This window comes from Oncorhynchus tshawytscha, linkage group LG09 (genome assembly GCF_018296145.1).
Source record: "Oncorhynchus tshawytscha isolate Ot180627B linkage group LG09, Otsh_v2.0, whole genome shotgun sequence".
Classification (NCBI taxonomy): domain Eukaryota; kingdom Metazoa; phylum Chordata; class Actinopteri; order Salmoniformes; family Salmonidae; genus Oncorhynchus; species Oncorhynchus tshawytscha.
The window spans coordinates 15086391-15109306 of NC_056437.1; the positions used below are offsets into that span (position 1 = coordinate 15086391).

At 41.7% G+C, this 22916-nt stretch overlaps 1 long non-coding RNA gene across 1 annotated transcript; it reads left to right on the forward strand.

Annotated features, from left to right (window-relative positions):
• Positions 1 to 767: 767 nt before the first annotated feature.
• LOC112259307 lies at positions 768 to 12452 on the forward strand. The gene is made up of 4 exons (XR_002954816.1): positions 768 to 890; positions 2521 to 2665; positions 2837 to 2931; positions 12111 to 12452. It is a non-coding gene; the product is annotated as an uncharacterized LOC112259307 (long non-coding RNA).
• Positions 12453 to 22916: the final 10464 nt, after the last annotated feature.

A 22916-nucleotide genomic window follows, 5' to 3' on the forward strand; every position in this document is an offset into this window, starting at 1 on the left:
AGACTGCTCTTCTCTGTGTCACAGAGGCTCTCCACACTGCCAAAGCTGTCTCTCTCTCCTCTGTTCTCATCCTCCTAGATCTATCGCTGCCTTTGACACCGTGAACCACCAGATCCTCTTCTCCACCCTCTCAGGGCTGGGCGTTTCAGGGTCGGCACACTCTTGGATTATCCTCTACCTGACAGGCCGGTCGCACCAGGTGAAGTGGAGATGATCTCTGTCTGCACCTCGTACTCTTACAACTGGTGCTCAGATTTAGGCCCTATCCTCTTCTTTCTATACACCAAGTAATTTGGCTCTGTCATATCCTCACATCGTCTCTCCTATCATTGCTATTCGGATGACATTCAACTACTGTTATCCTTCCCCCCTTCTGACACACAGGTTAGGACACACATCTCTGGGTGCCTGGCAGATATTTCAGCTTGGATGTAGGCCCACCACCTGCTCTTCCTCCCGGGGAAGGCAATTGAATACGGGCTTCACAAAAAGCATTTACAGCCTATCTATCTATAGGTAACAGGTTTGACGCGTTATGCTCGACCTGCTCAGTTTTCCACCACAAAACTGCAAAAAGAGTAGTGCCAGCTCACCTGATTTTACACTATGGGCTCTATTTGAACAAATGCAATGGTAAATGTTAGCGTTGGCGTATTTGAGCTATTTTCACAGCAAGAATTATGAGCACAATAGATGGAGTTGGTGTGAAAGGGCTGGGTTTTGTTTTCCGCCTGTGGGCTGCCATTGTAGTCAATTCTAGACCACGCAGTCACACAAGAGTAAGCTACAATGTAAACTCCACTTCTACAGCCTGAAAATGGGAGACCCTGGATAAAAATGTGTTTTAAGCGCTTATTTGGCAGCGAAGGACACAATCAACACGTCAAATTGTAAGTATTCTTTCAAGGGAAATTGGATATGCCTCTGTTGACTGGCAACTTTATTTGGTGAAATAGTTTAGATTTGGTTGATTAAGGACGCCAGGCTACAGAAGCTGTAAATAATGGCTCGTTGCGGAATGAAGCATACAAGGGTCTAAATACGAGGGTCGCCAGCATCATCTCATCTCTTTTAGAGATTATACAACAGATTTTGCTATGTCTCTTATGTGGATGATGTTAAAAACATTTGTTGGTCTGTTGGTGATTAATAAGGAGCATCCAGACACTGCACTTGATGAATATATGAAATTGCTTCTTCCAATTATTGATAAACATGCACCTGTTAAGAAACTGGCTATTCGAACTGTTAATCATTAATGGATTGATAAAGAATTGAACAAATGTATGGTTGAAAGAGATGGGGCAAAAGGAGTGGCTAATGGGTCTGGCTGCACATCTGACTGGCTGACTGACTGCAAATTGAGAAATGATGTGATTAAACTCAACAAAAAGAAGAAGAAACTGAATTATGAAACCAAGATCAATGATAAGAAGAATTGTGGAAAAATGAAATTATGGGCAGAAAAACAAATTGAACTCCATCTTTCATCGAATCAGATGTATTATTCATCACAAAACCATTTAATGTTGCCAATTATTTTACCGATTTCTTCATTGGCAAAGTGGGCAAACTAATGCAAGAAATGACAATAACAAACAGTGAGCCATGTACTCATGCATAAAGAAAACAAATAATGAAAGAAAAGCTTTGTAAGTTTGAATTTTGTAAAGTTAGTGTGGGAGAGGTGGAAAAATTATTATCGATCTATAATGACAAACCTCCTGGCATTGACAGCTTAAATGGAAAGCTACTGAGGATGGTAGCTACTCCTACAGTATCTGTCATATCTTTAATCTGAGTTTAGAGGAAAGTCTTTGTCCTCAGGCCTGGAGGGAAGCCAAAGTCATTCCATTACCCAAGAGTGGTAAAGCGGTCTTTAATGGTTCTAACAGCAGACCTATCAGCATGCTGCCAGCTCTTTTAAAGGACACAACGAGAGGGAAAGTTCCGTTAGAGGTAACTGCACGTTACGATGCTTTACTTACTGAACATATTGAACTTTCCACTGTCTTTTCGGGATGTCAAAAAACAATTCAGAATGATTTGATAGCTTCCATCGTATTATCCATTAAAAGTTAGATTAAAGAGAGAGGTTGACAGCTAATTTTTTCGCATGCGCTCAGGTAGGCTTTCCACTTTTCTACTGTATTTATTTAGCAAAAGATGATAACACAACACTCCAGACAGACACAAGCAAAAACTCATGACATGAATGTTGCAGCAGCCAAGGCTACACCTAAACATTAGAAATCTGACATTCTGTATCGGATGAAAACAAGAAGATTTTTCAGTCTGATCAACCAGTCTGCTTGCAGTCGTCAGTTACCATCAGGTATGTGGATGATCAGGCCTTTATTCAGGTACATTTGTTGGGATGCTTTAATTTGTCAAGTGTGCGAGATGTGCAGTCTGTGTTTAACTTTTGAGATGTCTGAGTTCAAGTTCATAGAGAAATTCTTTGTCCAAACCTACGATGGCGCAGCTGTAATGGAATGTATCTGCTATTTGTATTTACAGCTAAGTCCCCTCCTGTTCCCTGATTTAAGAGGTGATGACTACTCCACTCCACTACCATTGTCAACTTTCTCCTGACATGAACCGAAGCCACGTCTCAGGTGCCCCCTCATCCACTGGCAAATTGAATGTTTCCCCTCCAAGCACTGTGAGTACCCCTATCAATTTTCTCTCATTACTGTATGTAGAGTCAATCACATTCACAAACACAATCACATTATAACACATCAATGATTTTACTCCTTGCTTGGACTAACTCATTCTAAGCTCTTTTGTCTAACTCTGTAATGTGATGTCTTATAGTTTTTTGTCTTCCCAGTCAAATCCTGTCCTGCACTGGTCAAGCCTATGAACACCTCAACTCATGCCTCATACCCTCATTCAATCACTGCTGTGATCCATTTCCAACACGGTGTAAGTAGCCATCTCATTCCCATTCCTCTCTAATTAATGCCCTCCTTGCCTAGTCTTTGAGTTTTGGTGGGCAGCCCTCTCTTGGCAGATGTGTTGTGGTGCCATATTCTTTACATTTTTTAATAATGGATTTCATTTTTTTATAACCCAACTGATCTGTACTTCTCCACAACTTTGTCCCTGGCCTGTTTGGAGGGCGCCTTGGTCTTCATAGTGACGCTTGCTTGGTGGTGCCCCTTGCTTAGCGGTGTTGTAGACTCTGAGGCCTTTCAGAACAGGTGTATATATACTGAGATCATGTGACAGATCATGTGACACTTAGATTGCACACAGGTGGACTTTATTTAACTATACTTAACTATACTTAACTGTAACTTCTGAAGGTAATTGGTTGCGCCAGATCCTATTTAGGGGCTAGCAAAGGGGGTGAATAGATATGCACCCACCACTTTTCAGTTTTTAATTTTCTTAAATGTTTAGCTATTTTGTGTATGTCCATTACATGAAATCCAAATAAAAATCCATTTAAATTACAGGTTGTAATGCAACAAAATAGGAAAAACACCAAGGGGGGTGAATACTTTTGCAAGGCACTGTATTTGCCTGTTTGTCGCCCACCTATTAACTTTCTCGATTCTTGCCATTCTCCTTCGACCTTTTCTCAACAAGCTATTATCAAAATGGGTGGTGCAACTCAATATTAGGTAGGCATTCCTAATGTTTGGTATACTCATTGTATATCAGGCAATATACCACAGGTATGACACAAAAATACTTCTTTACTATTTTATTTATGTTGGTAATCAGTTTATATTAGGAATAAGGTATCTTGGGGGTTTGTGGTATATGGCCAATACACCACGACTAAAGGCTGTTCTTCGGCACGACACAACGTGGAGTGCCTGGATACAGCCCTTAGCCATGGTATATTGGCCATATATCACAAACCCCAGAGGTGCCTTATTGCTATTATAAACTGGTTACCAACATAATTAGAATAGTAAAAATACATCTGTGTAGTCACCTTTGGCATATGATACGGAGTACAAGTAGTGGCTAAATAGACTGGTACTGCTATACACACTGAATGTGGATGTGTGTAACTTCGTCTATCCTGAAGTCCAGACAACTGGTTGCCCTTTCGGCAAGGTGTGAATGTTCTGGAAGCCTAAATCTAACTCAACCAGTTTTAATCAATATTGGTGCCCACCACTAATAAATACATTTAGGAAAACTTGGTGGAAATGTTCAAACTTAACAGTGAGGATTTATTTTCATCGTCACACTTAGTTCTACTCTGTGCGAATGAAACCACTCATATGAGTAGATAAAATGCATGTAAAATATCAGAGGTGTCTGGGATAATATATCCACTTCAAACTGTTAATTCCCTTTTTTGAGTTGAGCAGAAATTATGCTGGCTGACTCTGAAATCGTTTTTGCCTACTACAAGTTTTTACACCTAGCAACCTTGTTAAGCAGTTCAGATATCTTGACGTAACAGATTAGGTTGTTGGGATGATGACAGTCAATGATGCGGGTTTGAGTCTTGGTCAGGGCTACTCCCTGAATTTTTCTACATTGGTGTTAGAAGTTGGATGGCGCTGGTGAGGCCATCGGAGAGGCATGTACACATGAGGGACAAATTAGTGAAAGGGTCCTATGTCACTGTGTATGTTTAGCGGACGTGAGTCGGGCTCACGGTCTTGTGATGAGGTAGCCCTGCGTGTGACCTCCAAATCTGTGTCACCCTCGGCCAAAGAGAGAATTTACTTTTGGTCTAACGGTCAAGACATTGGTTTCTCCCATGGGTTTTCAACACGTTTAGGGAGTTTGTTTTTGCTTGCCCTTGCCCAGGGCCACATTCACTTGCCATAAAATGTCATAAGTTGGTAATATAGTAAGAACAAGAAATACCATTGTTGATACAAAATGGATTCTGTTCATCTTCTTTTTCATTTAGAAAGTATCTCTGGATAAACTTTATGGGCAAAAAAGAGCAAAACAATCCCTAGCCTTCTAATGTCCTATATGTTTGATGGTATTTCCCAGTTTGAAACAAGAATGCACTTAACTTGTATGTATGACTTCACAACTGGTAATTGCCACCTTCCCACTTGGTAATGAATGCAGCATTAGTTCCACTCTGAGGCATGTGAGAATGAAACCAGTCATTTGAAAAAATAAAAATGCATGCGAAGTTTGAGGTGTCTGCAAAAATGTGTCCACTTCAAACTGTTACTTCCTTTTTCTGAGTTGCGCAGAGGTGAAATAGTCATCAGTTTTATGGTGTAGGGATGGTTTTGTAATAAGAAATATGTGGTTTGTAATCTGAGACTTTTATTCTGGCATTGCCATAGATATAAATATTATAATGGAAGAATAATTTGGCATTACCCTTCCCAGACTCACCTGCATGTGAGGAGAGATTCACATAGGAGAGGAGTGACAGAGAATGAGAGTGATGGAGATGTAACCTGTTGTGCCATTAAAGTTGTTCTTCTGCTACTTGGATGGATTAAACTGTAGAAAGGAACTTAATTTTGACTTTATCATTGTTACGCACGCCTCTATGAAGAGGGAACGCAACACCCTGCTACAACTAAACTCTGAAGCGAAAAAGGTATGGACTGTAGGTGCAAGTAAGAATGACAACAGGCAGAATGTGGTACCGTTTACAAGGACTTTATTCCTTTACACGGTAATATGGGGAAAAGGGGCTGGACGGAACCAAAGCAAAGAAAGTAAATCTCAAAGCCCCCCCCTCTCCTATCTTACCTGCCTACCCACTACTTACCTAATTTAGCACCACCTGGTGCCCTAACCAAAATACAAGGGGTGGTCCGCCCAGGTCTTACCTAGTGTGTCTAGACAGCGAATATGCTACGGGTATATGTATGCCCGCGGGCCTCTTGCCTACGCACTCCCTAGGTGCCTTCCCCTTCCCCCCTGGGAACAAATGAAACAGAATATTAAACAATTTTAAACAAACTAAGAAACAAAAGGATGTCAAATAAGCTCTATCTGAGCAACAAACTCACAGAACATACCACTTTCCAACAAAATCAACCTCTATCACAATCAATCTCAGCAATCCCTACCTCCAGCAAAATCTCTACCTCCAAAAAGAAGAGATCTCTAACAAATCTCTAACAAATCTCTAACAAATCTCTAACAAATCTCTAACAAATCTCTAACAAATCTCTAACAAATCTCTAACAAATCTACCTCCAGCAAAATCCTCTACAAAAAGAAAAAGATCTCCTGAACAGAACACTGGCTTTTATATAGCTTCTGAAGGAATGGGGAATTGGAGACAGCTGTGTCTTGACGAGGGGGCGGGGTCAGCTCTCCAATTAGCCCTGGAGTCGACCAATCAGCTGCTTGAGGGATTTCAGGAAGCCATTTCCTGAAATAAACACATGCAAATACACAAACTACAACACATAATCTGGGGAACGTAACAATCATCAAACCCACAGGCCCTTCAGAGAAGGTTAAAGATAATTAACTATATAAATTAGAACAATCACCCACTTTGTTGTGTAAATTCTTTATTTAAATTTTTTCGTATTCCAATATTTAAAAAATTGAAAGGTGTTGATTCAGAATCTTCCATTTTCATTGTTCAATAGCTATTGACGAGAGAGAACCGAATATCCGATGTAAAAACAAATTTTATCTAGGTGCCAAACATAACCAGAAAGTCTACAGGCTCTAAAAAGTTGAGTAAACAATACTTTTCCTCAAGATATTTTATCAAAAAATTTCAAGCAGCTGAAGGATAACCCCACATATAATTACATTTAAACTCTACTCGTTGTATTCAACATTCAGGCTTGTAACAAAGATTTACACAATTTTGCAGGCAATTATTGTGTATTACAGCCTGTTTAATCAGAATAGATGTCACGGTGATACAGTATACTGCATTGCGGTGCAGAGTTTGCACCGCAAGCCAGCAACTTAATTACACGGGGTCCCACTTTCTAAACTGGGAGAGGCTATACAGACACGCCTGGTGCCCAAATTGATGACGTAAGTCACGCATCTGAGATTCCAGTGGAGACAAATGGAGACAAATTGATTCAGTTCAGTTTGGGTTTTAGTGAGGTCCGCAAGGTGTTTTGGGCTCATTTAGTGCATTTCTAAACAATTGAAACACTTTAAAATGCTATTTGGAGAACATCAAAAACAAGCAAATATGTACCTCAGTGAATCTACAAACCCATTGCCTTTTAGTTATTCAATTGTACTGTTATACCTCTGATTCAGACAGACACGTACTGTTCCATCGATGTGGATGGGGGGGTTTGGGAACCACTGTACTGTACTACCTCTCGCTCTGCTTGCTTCTTCTCTCTGTCTGTCTCCTCTGCTTCGTCCTGCATGCATTGCAGCCTGCCTCATGCTTCGATCACACCCACAGTGTCATTGCATTTTGATACACCAAAATTACAGGCAGTTGTAATCAGTTCGTTGTGGTGCAGACGTTGGATTTATGGAATGTATGCTCAAACTGTATGCGTAGACGGCTGACAGAAATGGTAGCAGAAGTTTGAAGAATACTTTCAATATATCCAACATATGCACCACACTGAACGTACTGCAACTGCCTCTGCAAAGCAATGCTGCGTTTCATTGGAAATGAATGTAATTCTGGTGTACCAAAATGCAATGACATTGTTGGTGTGTTCGAAGCTTTAGCCTCACCATCCACATCACTGTCTGTCTCAGTAGCTTACCTTACCGTCTCTCTGTAAAGCAAAGTTATGAGAACTTAATAGCGTATCTTTTGCTCCTGCTGAGGTAGGCTCCGTTTACTGTTAGCTTCTTACTTCATCCTTCTAGCTCTCTAAGTAATACTAGCCAGAGCCCTTCAAGATTACAGCAATAGATGTCTCTGTCGGTGTGGTGAGAACTCGATCTGTTTGAATAAGGTGATATGAGCGCTTGTTTCATAGAGCGTGCTGTAAGCCACGCCCCAGTGGGCAGAGCTAGGCACGTTGGACTGAGACACGTTTTAATACAATAAAAAGGTTCCATACTTCCGGCGCCGACAGAGATGGCCGCCTCGCTTCGCGTTCCTAGGAAACTATGCAGTTTTTTGTTTTTTTACGTGTTATTTCTTACATTAGTACCCCAGGTAATCTTTGGTTTCATTACATACAGCCGAGAAGAACTACTGAATATAAGATCAGCGTCAACTCACCATCAGTACGACCAAGAATATGTTTTTCGCGATGCGGATCCTGTGTTCTGCCTTACAACCAGTGTGTGGATCACATGCAGCGACCCAAAAAAACGACTCAGAAAAAGAGGGAAACGAAGCGGTCTTCTGGTCAGACTCCGGAGACGGGCACATCGTGCACCACTCCCTAGCATTCTTCTTGCCAATGTCCAGTCTCTTGACAACAAGGTTGATGAAATCCGAGCAAGGGTAGCATTCCAGAGGGACATCAGAGAAAGTAACGTTCTCTGCTTCACGGAAACATGGCTAACTGGAGAGACTCTATCCGAAGCGGTGCAGCCAGCGGGTTTCTCCACGCATCGCGCCGACAGAAACAAACATCTCTCTGGTAAGAAGAGGGGCGGGGGCGTATGCCTCATGGCCAACGTGACATGGTGTGATGAAAGAAACATACAGGAACTCAAATCCTTCTGTTCACCTGATTTAGAATTCCTCACAATCAAATGTAGACCGCATTATCTACCAAGAGAATTCTCTTCGATTATAATCACAGCCGTATATATCCCCCCAAGCAGACACATCGATGGCTCTGAACGAACTTTATTTAACTCTCTGCAAACTGGAAACGATTTATCCGGAGGCTGCATTCATTGTAGCTGGGGATTTTAACAAGGCTAATCTGAAAACAAGACTCCCTAAATTTTATCAGCATATCGATTGCGCAACCAGGGGTGGAAAGACCCTGGATCATTGTTACTCTAACTTCCGCGACGCATATAAGGCCCTGCCCCGCCCCCTTTCGGAAAAGCTGACCACGACTCCATTTTGTTGATCCCTGCCTACAGACAGAAACTAAAACAAGAAGCTCCCACGCTGAGGTCTGTCCAACGCTGGTCCGACCAAGCTGACTCCACACTCCAAGACTGCTTCCATCACGTGGACTGGGAGATGTTTCGTATTGCGTCAGACAACAACATTGACGAATACGCTGATTCGGTGTGCGAGTTGATTAGAACGTGCGTTGAAGATGTCGTTCCCATAGCAACGATTAAAACATTCCCTAACCAGAAACCGTGGATTGATGGCAGCATTCGTGTGAAACTGAAGGCGCGAACCACTGCTTTTAATCAGGGCAAGGTGTCTGGTAACATGACTGAATACAAACAGTGCAGCTATTCCCTCCGCAAGGCTATCAAACAAGCTAAGCGCCAGTACAGAGACAAAATAGAATCTCAATTCAACGCCTCAGACACAAGAGGCATGTGGCAGGGTCTACAGACAATCACGGACTACAGGAAGAAACCCAGCCCAGTCACGGACCAGGATGTCTTGCTCCCAGGCAGACTAAATAAATTTTTTGCCCGCTTTGAGGACAATACAGTGCCACTGACACGGCCTGCAACGAAAACATGCGGTCTCTCCTTCACTGCAGCCGAAGTGAGTAAGACATTTAAACGTGTTAACCCTCGTAAGGCTGCAGGCCCAGACGGCATCCCCAGCCGCGCCCTCAGAGCATGCGCAGACCAGCTGGCCGGTGTGTTTACGGACATATTCAATCAATCCCTATACCAGTCTGCTGTTCCCACATGCTTCAAGAGGGCCACCATTGTTCCTGTTCCCAAGAAAGCTAAGGTAACTGAGCTAAACGACTACCGCCCCGTAGCACTCACATCCGTCATCATGAAGTGCTTTGAGAGACTAGTCAAGGACCATATCACCTCCACCCTACCTGACTCCCTTGACCCACTCCAATTTGCTTACCGCCCAAATAGGTCCACAGACGATGCAATCTCAACCACACTGCACACTGCCCTAACCCATCTGGACAAGAGGAATACCTATGTGAGAATGCTGTTCATCGACTACAGCTCGGCATTCAACACCATAGTACCCTCCAAGCTCGTCATCAAGCTCGAGACCCTGGGTCTCGACCCCGCCCTGTGCAACTGGGTACTGGACTTCCTGACGGGCCGCCCCCAGGTGGTGAGGGTAGGCAACAACATCTCCTCCCCGCTGATCCTCAACACTGGGGCCCCACAAGGGTGCGTTCTGAGCCCTCTCCTGTACTCCCTGTTCACCCACGACTGCGTGGCCATGCACGCCTCCAACTCAATCATCAAGTTTGCGGACGACACAACAGTGGTAGGCTTGATTACCAACAACGACGAGACGGCCTACAGGGAGGAGGTGAGGGCCCTCGGAGTGTGGTGTCAGGAAAATAACCTCACACTCAACGTCAACAAAACTAAGGAGATGATTGTGGAATTCAGGAAACAGCAGAGGGAACACCCCCCCATCCACATCGATGGAACAGTAGTGGAGAGGGTAGCAAGTTTTAAGTTCCTTGGCATACACATCACAGACAAACTGAACTGGTCCACTCACACAGACAGCATCGTGAGGAAGGCGCAGCAGCGCCTCTTCAACCTCAGGAGGCTGAAGAAATTCGGCTTGTCACCAAAAGCACTCACAAACTTCTACAGATGCACAATCGAGAGCATCCTGGCGGGCTGTATCACCGCCTGGTATGGCAACTGCACCGCCCTCAACCGTAAGGCTCTCCAGAGGGTAGTGAGGTCTGCACAACGCATCACTGGGGGCAAACTACCTGCCCTCCAGGACACCTACACCACCCGATGCTACAGGAAGGCCATAAAGATCATCAAGGACATCAACCACCCGAGCCACTGCCTGTTCACCCCGCTGTCATCCAGAAGGCGAGGTCAGTACAGGTGCATCAAAGCTGGGACCGAGAGACTGAAAAACAGCTTCTATCTCAAGGCCATCAGACTGTTAAACAGCCACCACTAACATTGAGTGGCTACTGCCAACACACTGTCAATGACACTGACTCTACTCCAGCCACTTTAATCATGGGAATTGATGGGAAATGATGTAAATATATCACTAGCCACTGTAAACAATGCTACCTTATATAATGTTACTTACCCTACATTATTCATCTCATATGCATACGTTGATACTGTACTCTATATCATCGACTGCATCCTTATGTAATACATGTATCACTAACCACTTTAACTATGCCACTTGGTTTACATACTCATCTCATATGTATATACTGTACTCAATATCATCTACTGTATCTTGCCTATGCTGCTCTGTACCATCACTCATTCATATATCCTTATGTACATATTCTTTATCCCCTTACACTGTGTATAAGACAGTAGTTTTTTTGGAATTGTTAGTTAGATTACTTGTTCGTTATTACTGCATTGTCGGAACTAGAAGCACAAGCATTTCGCTACACTCACATTAACATCTGCTAACCATGTGTATGTGCCAAATAAAATTTGATTTGATTTGATTTGATTTGATTTGATTTGAAAAGGCTCTCATTTTACAATGGGTCCACCATGGTTCTGTGTAGCCTAGTTGTGCCGATATATTTCAGATCAGTGTATTGCAGTTAATTTCATCTTTGACATAATAAGAAAATATATAATGGTGTAGTAAACAAGGAAACAAGGAAACAACAAGTCAGACAATTTGCAAGAGAGCATACCAGAATCTGACCAAAGGGGGGCATCGTTTACTAGGCTACCTGAATAAATAGGATCATATGGTTACCACCAGTGTTTGGAAAACATTGAGTTTGTTGACAAAACAGACCATGGGACAGACATCTTTTCACACAATGTATTTGTCAAAGGTCCGCGGTGGGTCTGTGTAAACCATGTGATTTTATTAAAATATGGGCCTGGCTGACATTAAAAATACATTAAGGGTAAAGGATCCACAGACATCAGAGGCTGATGATCAATCTGCACATCTCTTTAATTACAATGTTGTTTGTCATGTTTAACACAAATGCAGGATATTAAATGCTGTCTGAATTGACTCAGAAAAGTAACACAAGTAGGCCTACGGTATCACTGGCCGGTCAAACAGGTGTGTGTGTGTGTTAGTCAGATTATCCAGTGTACACAACAACACTATTGATTATTCTCTTCTCTACCCCCAGTGAATGCTTGAAACCCTCATCTTGTCTCTGTCTCCCTTTCCGGAGGACCTGAGGCTCTTGGACCGAGACTGAGTACTCCCTGGCCTGACACCTGGACGTGCCTAGCCCAATCCCACCTTGCCACGCTCTACCTGCTACCTGCCTATTGCTGCCTTCACTGGTTCTTTCTCCTCAAACACTGACCCCCACTCCCCACACACCCAGAAACGTGAATTTCCATTACTTACCATGACGTCTGACTATAAGGTCTTGAATGTATGCTTTTATACGGTCTGTATCTCTGTATTAATGTAAGTCAAATAAATATTGTGGACTGGAAGTGTGACTTCTTTCCCCAATGATGTCCTTAGGCTGATGTATTTAGCCAGTTATCAGTTATTCCATACCAAGGCTGGATGAGCCTGAATGGCAACAACACCACACACAACTTCAATACATCTAAATAATCTCATTGGTACATGACTGTTCAGTCTGTTGAATATTCCACCAATGAAAATATGGATTTCTTGTCTGAATTAAGGTTTTATTAAAAGGGACACACATACACAATAAAGGAAGTTTATAAAATAAAATAATTGACAGGAAAAAGGTAAGTACATCAATTATAGTCAGAGCCTCTCCCCTTTGTTTGCTTAGCTGGGAGAATGGAATGGAGAAATGGTTTACAATAGGCAGGGTGGGGTTCAACAGGCGGAATGCTTCCAAAAAGATCTATGGGCCCTGGTCAAAATTTGTGCACTATGTATACGGAATAGGGTGCCATTTGGGACACATATCTGTTGATGAAGCCACCTGAAATCAATTGCTGCATACCAATTGTCTATCCCTCTCCTCATGCATATCCAATAATTGGATAGGTGTAAGCATTGGTTTGAGCTACTTTACATCATTGTTAAATCCCTGAGATGAGAAGAACTGTGCAAGTCCACACTTTGGAAAAAAGACAATGGACATGCAGCCAATGTTAATGGTCACACACCTTGGAGTCATTAGTAAAAAAGGGTATTCTATAAAAATGGAAATAATTTACTCAAGTTGTTGCAGTAGTAGGTAAGACAATGGATCCAGAGCTGTATAGGTTAATTATGGACTTTAAAAAAGCAGACATTGAATTTCACTTTGAGCATGCTGAAGTTATTAACTACACTTTTGATGGTATATCAATACACCCAGTCACTACAAAGAGGAAGAAGAGGAAGGAAACCTCTCAGGGATTTCACCATGAGTTTATTTGCTGTGATAGGAGAAAACTGAGGATGGATCAACAACATGGTAGTTACTCCACAATAGTAACATTAGTGAAAAGAAGGAAGCCTGTACAGAATACACATTTTCCAAAACATGCATAGTGTTTGCAATAAGGCACTAAAGTAACACTGAAAAAAATGTGGCACAGAAATGCACGTTACAGTGGTTTACGAAAGTATTCACACCCATGGCATTTTTCCTATTTTTTTGCCTTACGACCTGGAATTAAAATATATTTTTGGGGCGAGATTGGTATAATTTGATTTACACAACATGCCTACCACTTTGAAGATGCAAAATATTTTTTATTGTGAAACAACAAGAAATAAGACAAAAAAAAAAGTAAAACCTTGAGCGTGGCACATCTAGCCACTGGGATTTACCCAGAAAGACTCACATCTGAAATTCTAACATGTATTGACTCAAGGGGTGTGAATACTTATGTAAATGAAATATTCCTGATTTAATTTTCAATAAATTTGTTACAAAATCACTTTGTCATTTTTGTAAGTAGATGGGTGAGGAAAAAAATCTATTTTAATACATTTTGAATTCAGGCTGTAACACAACAAAATGTGGAATAAGTCAAGGGGTATGAATACTTTCTGAAGGCACTGTATATCCACACACTCTAAAAATACGGGTATGGTTTGGGTATAGTGTGGTTCCATGGGGTTCAAAAATGTCAAAGGTACAGATGAGGTATCTTTAGAGGTACATATAGAAACTCACATGGTACTGTGTTGTACCTTTAGGGTATATGCGCAGATGATATAGTATAATGATAAATCTTCTACCCAATACTGCGCTTTTAAATCTAGGTGGGGCAATGTACTGTTGGGGCTCATTAGCCTATGGGGCATGATCTAATGTATATATATTTGCGCCAACCACAGAGGAAGTGTTGTATCAGTTTAAGTAGTTATCTTCTTATGGCTTGAATCCCGCTAACGGGATCGATATGACAACAGCCAGTGAAAGTGCAGGGCGCCAAATTCAAAACAACAGAAATCTCATAATTAAAATTCCTCAAACATACAAGTATTTTACACCATTTTAAACAGAAACTTGTTGTGAATCCCACCACAGTGTCCGATTTCAAAAAGGCTTTACGACGAAAGCACACCAAACGATTATGTTAGGTCTGCACCTAGTCACAGAAAAACACAGCCATTTTTCCAGCCTAAGAGAGGAGTCACAAAAAGCAGAAATAGAGATAAAATGAATCACTAACTTTTGATGATCTTCATCAGATGACACTCATAGGACTTCATGTTACACAATACATGTATGTATTTATATAAAAAAATCTGAGTTTACATTGGCGCGTTATGTTTAGTAGTTCCAAAACATCCGGTAATTTTGCAGAGAGCCACATCAATTTACAGAAATACTCATAATAAACATTGATAAAAGATACAACTATTATGAATGGAATTATAGATACACTTCTCCTTAATGCAACTGCTGTCTCAGATTTCAAAAAAGCTTTACGGAAAAAGCACACAATGCAATAATCTGAGTACAGCGCTCAGACAACTAATCAAGCCATACAGATATCCGCCATGTCAACAGAAATAACATTATAAATATTCACTTACTTTTGATGATCTTCATCAGAATGCACTCCCAGGAATCCCAGTTCCACAATAAATGTTTGATTTGTTCGGTAAAGTCCATCATTTATGTCCGAATACCTCCTTTTTGTTTGCGCGTTTAGCCCAGTAATCCAAATGTTCAATGCACGATCGCTTAGTTCAGATGAAAAGTCAAAAAAGCTATATTACAGTTCGTAGAAACATGTCAAACGCAGTATAGAATCAATCTTTAGGATGTTTTTATCATAAATCTTCAATAATGTCTTCCTTTGTCTGTAGAAATGCAATGGAACTCAAGCTAACTCTCACGTGAATGCGCATGGTCAGCTAATGCCTCTCTGCCAGACCACTGACTCAATTCCCTCTCATTCCCCCCTCCTTTACAGTAAAAGCCTCAAACAAGGTTCTAAAGACTGTTGACATCTAGTGGAAGCCGTAGGAAGTGCAATTTGACCCCATGTACACTGTATATTTGATAGGCAAAGAGTTAAAAAACTACAAACCTCAGATTTCCCACTTCCGGGTTGGATTTGTTCTGTTATACTCACAGACATCATTCAAACAGTTTTAGAAACTTCAGAGTGTTTTCTATCCACATCTACTAATAATATTCATATATATTCATATTCATATATTATATATTCATATATATATATATATATATATACAACTGGGCCTGAGTAGCAGGTAGTTTACTCTGGGCACCTTATTCATCCAAGCTACTCAATACTGCCGACAGCCATAACAAGTTTTAATGACATAACGTTGAGCACCTCTTTTGAAACTGTCAGTTCTGCAATCACTGTAAGAGCATGTGACATTAAAGAGCTGCATTGTAAAGAGATTACTGTCCATTTCCCAGTAACTTAATGGCAGTTAGTTCAAAGTAAATTGCTGTTAATTTTGCATTACTTAATTGGCAGTCAGCTGTCAGTAAGTTATTGTAAAATTCAAAGTACCTTACTTGCAACCATTTAGCCTCACGTGGCCGAAACGTCTTGGTTGGCCGTAAACTGACCTTCCTACCACACCACCAGGTCGGTGAGCGTAACAGAGATCAACCACAGTAAGTTACTGCAAAATGTACAATAACTCACTTGCAAGTAGCTGACAGTATGTTATCGAAAATTTGAAATGAACTTCTTGGCAACCAGCTGCCATTAAGTTACTGTAAATTGCATAGTTAAAAATATATTTGGAAGAAACACTTACCATTATACTAGATTATGCATACATGTATCCTTAAAGGTACCGACTAGGAATGTTCCCTCTAAACTGCCGTGTGGGCGCCCCAGGACTGCTGCAGAAGAAATATCAGCCCACAGAGAGAAGCAGGAGATTGAACTTCACTCAACATTCTAGAGCAGTGGTCACCAACCGGTGGATCGCGATCCAAAAGGATGACTATAGATAGACTGTCAACCAATGCAGCAAAGAACTGTTGTTTTTAAAAATCTTACTCAGCACTGCCAACACTTTGTAATCAACCCTTTTATAAGCCAGTTAACCCACTCTTCCTCGGGGGCCGAAGACATGGATGTCGATTATGGCAGCCCCCCACACCTGTCTGATTCAGAGGGGTTGGGTTAAATGCGGTAGACACATTTATGTTGAATGCATTCAGTTATACAACTGTACAAATGTGTATTATTCCTATTTCCACTCAGAGCTACAACAAGCACTGCAACAGCAATGAATGAGTAGGCATGTGTGGTGTATTATTAGCGACTTGGGTCTTGTTCAATATCAAGGAACATTTTACTTTCTCTATTCATAGGAGGAACAACATGAATTTGTGCATGAGGCAGAAATAATGCGATGCAACTCGAGTTTCACCATCAGCTGGAAGACAGTGTCACTTTTTGGTCAGTGTCAGTGAAGGAAAGAGAGAGCGGAGGGATGTTGAGAGGCGGATACTCAGTCTGCTGCTCTCTCCCTCCACTGAGACTGACCATCAGACGCAGGCACCATCAGCCCAGTAAAATAAAAATAAAAAGCAAATAATGTAAATGTATGCTCACTCACCTGTGTCTCACAAGTAATATAATAACAGATCTATTACCTGTGTAATCTTATAGCCTACCTCAAATTTTGAGGATTTAGGTGTGTTGTAAATATGTAAGTGATATGATAGATAAAAGAACAGACAGAGAAACTGATACAAGAAAACAGATTATCTACCAGTCCATGAAACATCTCCAATATCCAGAGTAGCATGGAAAGCTCGGCCATACACTTTAAATATTTTAGGTCCTGTTACAAGATGTCGCCAAGGTAATAGATAGCGTTGCTGTTATGTGTATCAGAGTGTGATGCTATATAGTACTAGCGAGCCAAGTTAGGCATTACTTACTATGCAATGAATGGAGCTGTATGCATGCTACTGAGTGATGCTGAAGTAAATACTTTCTAATCAACATTACCTTGGTTTTGTATAGAACAAACAGCACACAAAACATGGTCAGAAGTCAGAACCAAATAGGAATAACCTTGACTAATCAAAATGACACATGGATAAATGCAAAGTAGGAAGGGACATGCCAACTAACTAACCAGCTACAAAAAATGATAATAATGACAACAATGTCTTACCCAGTAATTCCATGTCACACCCTGACCATAGTTTGCTTTGTATGTTTCTATGTTTTGGTTGGTCAGGGTGTGATCTGAGTGGGCATTCTATGTTGGATGTCTTGTTTGTCTATTTCTATGTCTGGCCTGATATGGTTCTCAATCAGAGGCAGGTGTTAGTCATTGTCTCTGATTGGGAACCATATTTAGGTAGCCTGGGTTTCACTGTGTGTTGGTGGGTGATTGTTCCTGTCTCTGTGTTTGCACAGATAGGACTGTTTAGGTTTTCGCACATTTATTGTTTTGTTAGTAATTTCATGTCTAGTTCCTTTATTAAAGAACATGAATAACCACCACGCTGCATTTTGGTCTGCTTCTACTTCACCTAAAGAAAGCCGTTACATTCCAGTACCAGAGCCTATGGATATGAACGGCAATACATACAACTGGACATTCTTTCGAGCACAATGGGAAAACTATGAAATAGCTACCGGTCTGGACAAAAAGGAAGCAAAAGTCTGCATAGTAACTCTGCTCACCGTGATGGGAAAGGAATATAATCTCTTCATATGCCTGAAGCAGAGACAACTGATCAGGTAAAAATGATAGAGGCACTGCAGAAACACTTTGAGCCATCCAGGAACATGATCTATGAGAGGTACATGTATAATGTTTGTCAAAAATATCAATGTGAAACAACAGAGCAGTACAGATGTGAATTTGGCACATTACGAGAGGAAACAGTCTGTGACAGGCTTGTCATAGGCACTAAAAAGAATTCTGCACGTGCGCATGCTCAGCGAACCGAATTTCACACTGAACAAAGCTATTGACATGTGTTGTTCAAGTGAACAAGCACAAAGGCAAATCAGGAAAATTGATAGAGGTGAACCAGAGATTGTACATTATACCTCTCGTGAGCAACATTCAGAATCAAAATGCCAAACATAAACAGACAGAGTTTACAGGGGATATTAACAAACATAGAATGCCAAACGACGTACCGTGTCATTACTGTGGTTCAGTACATGCCAAAGTCAAATGCTCAGCATAAGGTGTCACCTATAAAGCATGTGGCAAACGAAACCACTTTACCAGAGTTTGTAAACAAACACAACACAAACCTCTACTCAATCTAGTAGAGGAAGATAATGAGTCAGATGACCAAACAACAGATGCAATGTGGTACATCTCACTTTTAGCCTTGCTTTCTGTGGAAAGGGTTCATTAACCTTAAGCTAGCTCCACTCGGTGATGAGCCATTGACATATGACCTCAGCTATACAATTAAATGTCAACTAGACACAGGATCAACAGTGAATGTCATAAGCTATGGGGACCTACAGCAAGTCATGCAAGACGGCAATCCAGTTCTCCTACCCAGCGAAGCTCCACTCAAGCTATATGACGGCACACTGATAAAGCCAACAGGAGAATGCAATCTCAAAGCAGATCATGATGGACAAATGTTTCATATCAAATTTCAGGTCATGGAGACATCCCAGCTTCCTCTGCTGTCAGCTGACACGTGAAAGACTCAGCCTACTACATGTGCACCACAGCCATATGTTACATCACGTCGACACCCCAAGCACCACATCCACTGAGGTCATCATGACAACTGAGGAGATCATCTCCAAGTACAAGGACGTGATCGATGGGCTTGGATGCTTTCCTGGAGAGCTACACCTGGAAGTAGACAATGCAGCCCTGGCCTGTGCAGCAGCTAGCAAAACAGATACCTATTCCACTGAAGAAAAGGATCACAAAGGCCACAGAGCCTACACTGTGGATCAGTAACAAGGTTGTCATTGTAAAACCTTATAAGCTACAAATATACATGGACCCCAGTGCACTCAAAAAAGCCTTACTGAGATCGCACTTCCAGATGCCCACAATAGAAGAGATTCTACCAGAGATATCAATGCAAAGGTATTCTCAGTACCCGATGACAAAGATATAGATGGCTGAGAATGCCATTTGGAATTAAGCCAGCAGCTGAAGAATACCAGTGCAGACAATGTGAAGCACTACCGACTTAAAAGGAGTGAGTGTGATCGCAGATAAGGGAATAAGTGGTTTCTTGCATCAAACAACATTATGATTGTGCCTCCCGAGTGGTGCAGTGGTTTAGCGCACTGCATCGCAGCGCTGGCTGTGCCACCAGAGACTCTGGGTTCTCGCCCAGGCTCTGTCGCAGCCAGCCGCGATCGGGAGGTCCATGGGGTGATGCACAATTGGTCGTCCGGGTTAGGGGGGATTTGGGCGGTAGGGATATCCTTGTCTCATCGCGCACCAGCGACTCCTGTGGCGGGCCGGGCGCAGTGCACGCTAACCAAGGTCGCCTGGTGCACAGTGTTTCCTCCTCCGCACATTGGTGCGGCTGGCTTCCGGGTTGGATGAGCGCTGTGTTAAGAAGCAGTGCAGCTTGGTTGGGTTGGACGCATGGCTTTCGACCTTCGTCTCTCCCGAGCCCGTACGAGAGTTGTAGCAATGAGACAAGATAGTAATTACTAAAAATTGGATAACACGAAATTGGGGAGAAAAGGGGGTAAAATTAAAACAACAACATTATGATTACTTGGCCACTGTTAAAACTAACTTGAAGGGGGCACAGCCTCAGTGTTCACAGTAAACGTGCGCTGGAAGTTGTACAGGGTACAACACTGTACTCTAACCATACTTTTATTTTTGAGAGTATGGTAAAATATATATATATATATATATATATATATATATATATATACATATATACATGTTGTTTATTTTTTTACCAAGAACCTACATCCACATACTCTCAAAAATAAAAGAATGGTTAGAGTACAGTGTTGTACCCTGTAAAAAAAAGTGTATATATATATATATATGTACTGGTTGGCCCTGCTGAAACATTAATGCATTTCCAACCAAAAGGTTGCAAGATCAAATCCCCAGAGGATTTATGCACACTGTACGTCAAGTGTCCCTGAGCATTGCTATTTTTATGTTGGTGTTGTCAGATAATCTGAATTGTTTAGTTGATTCGGGAAAACTTTTAGCAAATGCCAATTATTCTATTGCCAATCTCTATCACTAAACAGCGTTCCCCATAAGGACATAGGACAGAACCCTCTATTGGTTATAATTTTTTAACAATCTCTATCATAACCACATACCTGGTGGCATAGCAGGAAATTCAGGTTACTGGCAACAAAGAGGTTGTGAGTTCAAAGCCCAGGTGAGATTCAGTCTGAAGTGTGCTAACAGTAAATCATGTTACAAAATGTTACACTTACCCTGTAAAATTACAATAACATACCTGAGTTAAACACAGTTCAGCTGTTAAAAATAGGATGTAAGTTGGTTCTGTATTTTTACTGTAGCTGGTAACTTACTGTGAAATCACAGTGACACATTTGTTGTCGTTTTGGCTCTGTACTCCAGCACTTTGTATTTGAAATGATACAATGACCGAGGTCAAAGTGCATACTATCAGCTTTAATTGGAGGGTATTTTCATCCATATCAGGTGAACAGTTTAGAAATAACAACACCTTTGTACATAGTCCCCCCATTTTAGGGGACCGAAAGTATTGGGACAAATTCCCTTATATGTGTATTAAAGTAGTCAAAAGTTTAGTATTTGGTCCCATATTCCTAGTACGCATTGACATACTGTAGTCATGGTCCTCCTCTCAATAAATACCATTCATTTTGTCCCTACCGAGTTACAAACTACCTCTGGAAGCAATATCAGCACAAGAAATGTGCTGACATTTCATGAAATGGGTTTCCATGGCCACACACCCGCACACAAGCCTAAGATGACCATGGGCAATGCTAAGCATCGGCTGGAGTGGTGTAACGCTTGTCATCATTGAACTCTGGAGCAGTGGAAATGCGTTCTCTGGAGTGATGAATCACGCTTCACCATCTGGCAGACGGATGAATCTGGGTTTCAAATCAAATCAAATTTTATTTGTCACATACACATGGTTAGCAGATGTTAATGCGAGTGTAGCGAAATGCTTGTGCTTCAAGTTCCGACAATGCATCCTGGCGGATTACAGAAAAATGGTCTGGGGCTTTTTCATGGTTCAGCCTAGGCCCCTTAGTCCCGACCTCACTAATGCTCATGGCTGAATGGAAGCAAGACCCCGCAGCAACGTTCCAACATCTAGTGGAAAGCCTTCCCAGAAGACTGGAGGTTGTTATAGCAGCAAAAAGTCCATATTAATGCCCATGATTTTGGAATGAGATGTTCGACGAGCAGGAATCCATATACTTTTGGCCAAGTAGCGTATTATGTTTGCTAAACACTGCTAATTTCCATCCACAGACCCAAAATAAACATAACTATATTGAACAAAAATATAAATGCAACATGTAAAGTGTTGGTGCCATGTTTCATGAGATGAAATAAAATACCCCATGCACACAAAAACTTAATTCTCTCAAATGTTGTACACAAATTTGTTTACATCCATGTTAGTTATTATTTCTCCTTTGCCAAGATAATCCATCCACCTGACAGGTATGATTTATCAAGAAGCTGATGAAACAGCATGATCATTTCACAGGTGCACTTGTTCTGGGGACAATTAAAGGTGCAGTTTTAACAATAAAAGGTGCAGTAAAATGTGCAGTTTTGTCACACAACACAATGATAATGATCATGCTTTATAACAAGCTTCTTGATATGCCAGACCTGTCTGGTGGATGGATTATTTTGACAAAGGCTGAAAGTCAAGGTACTGGGTGGAGGCTGGCTAGTGATGGCTATTTAACAGTCTGATGGTCTTGAAATAGAAGCAGTTGCCATATCAGGCGGTGATACAGCCTGACAGGATGATTTCAATGGCGCATCTGTAAAAGTTTGTGAGGATCTTAGGGGACTAGCCAAATTTCTTCAGCCTCCTGAGGATGAAGAGGCGCTATTGCTCTTTGTTCACCACACTGTCTGTGTGGGTGGACCTTTTCAGATCGTCAGTGATTTGTACGCCGAGGAACTTGAAGTTTTTCACCTTCTCCACTGAGGTCCCGTCGAAGGGGATAGTGGTGTGCTCCCTCTGCAGTCTCCTGAAGTCCAAATCAGCTCCAAGTTTGTTGTCTGCAAACTTGATGATTGAGTAGAAGCATGCGTGGCCATGCAGTCATTGGTGAACAGGGAGTACTGGAGCAGGCTGAGCATGCACCCTTGTGGGTCCCCTGTGTTGAGGATCAGCGTAGTGGAGGTCTTGTTTCCTACCTTAAACACATTGGGGCGGCGCATCAGGAAGGCGCATCAGGAAGTCCAGGACCAAGTTGCAGAAGGCAGGGTTCAGACGAAGGGCCCTGAGCTTAATGATGAGCTTGGAGGTGTAGACACAGACACTAGAGAAGCTTTAACCTTTAACCTACCCATGTTATTT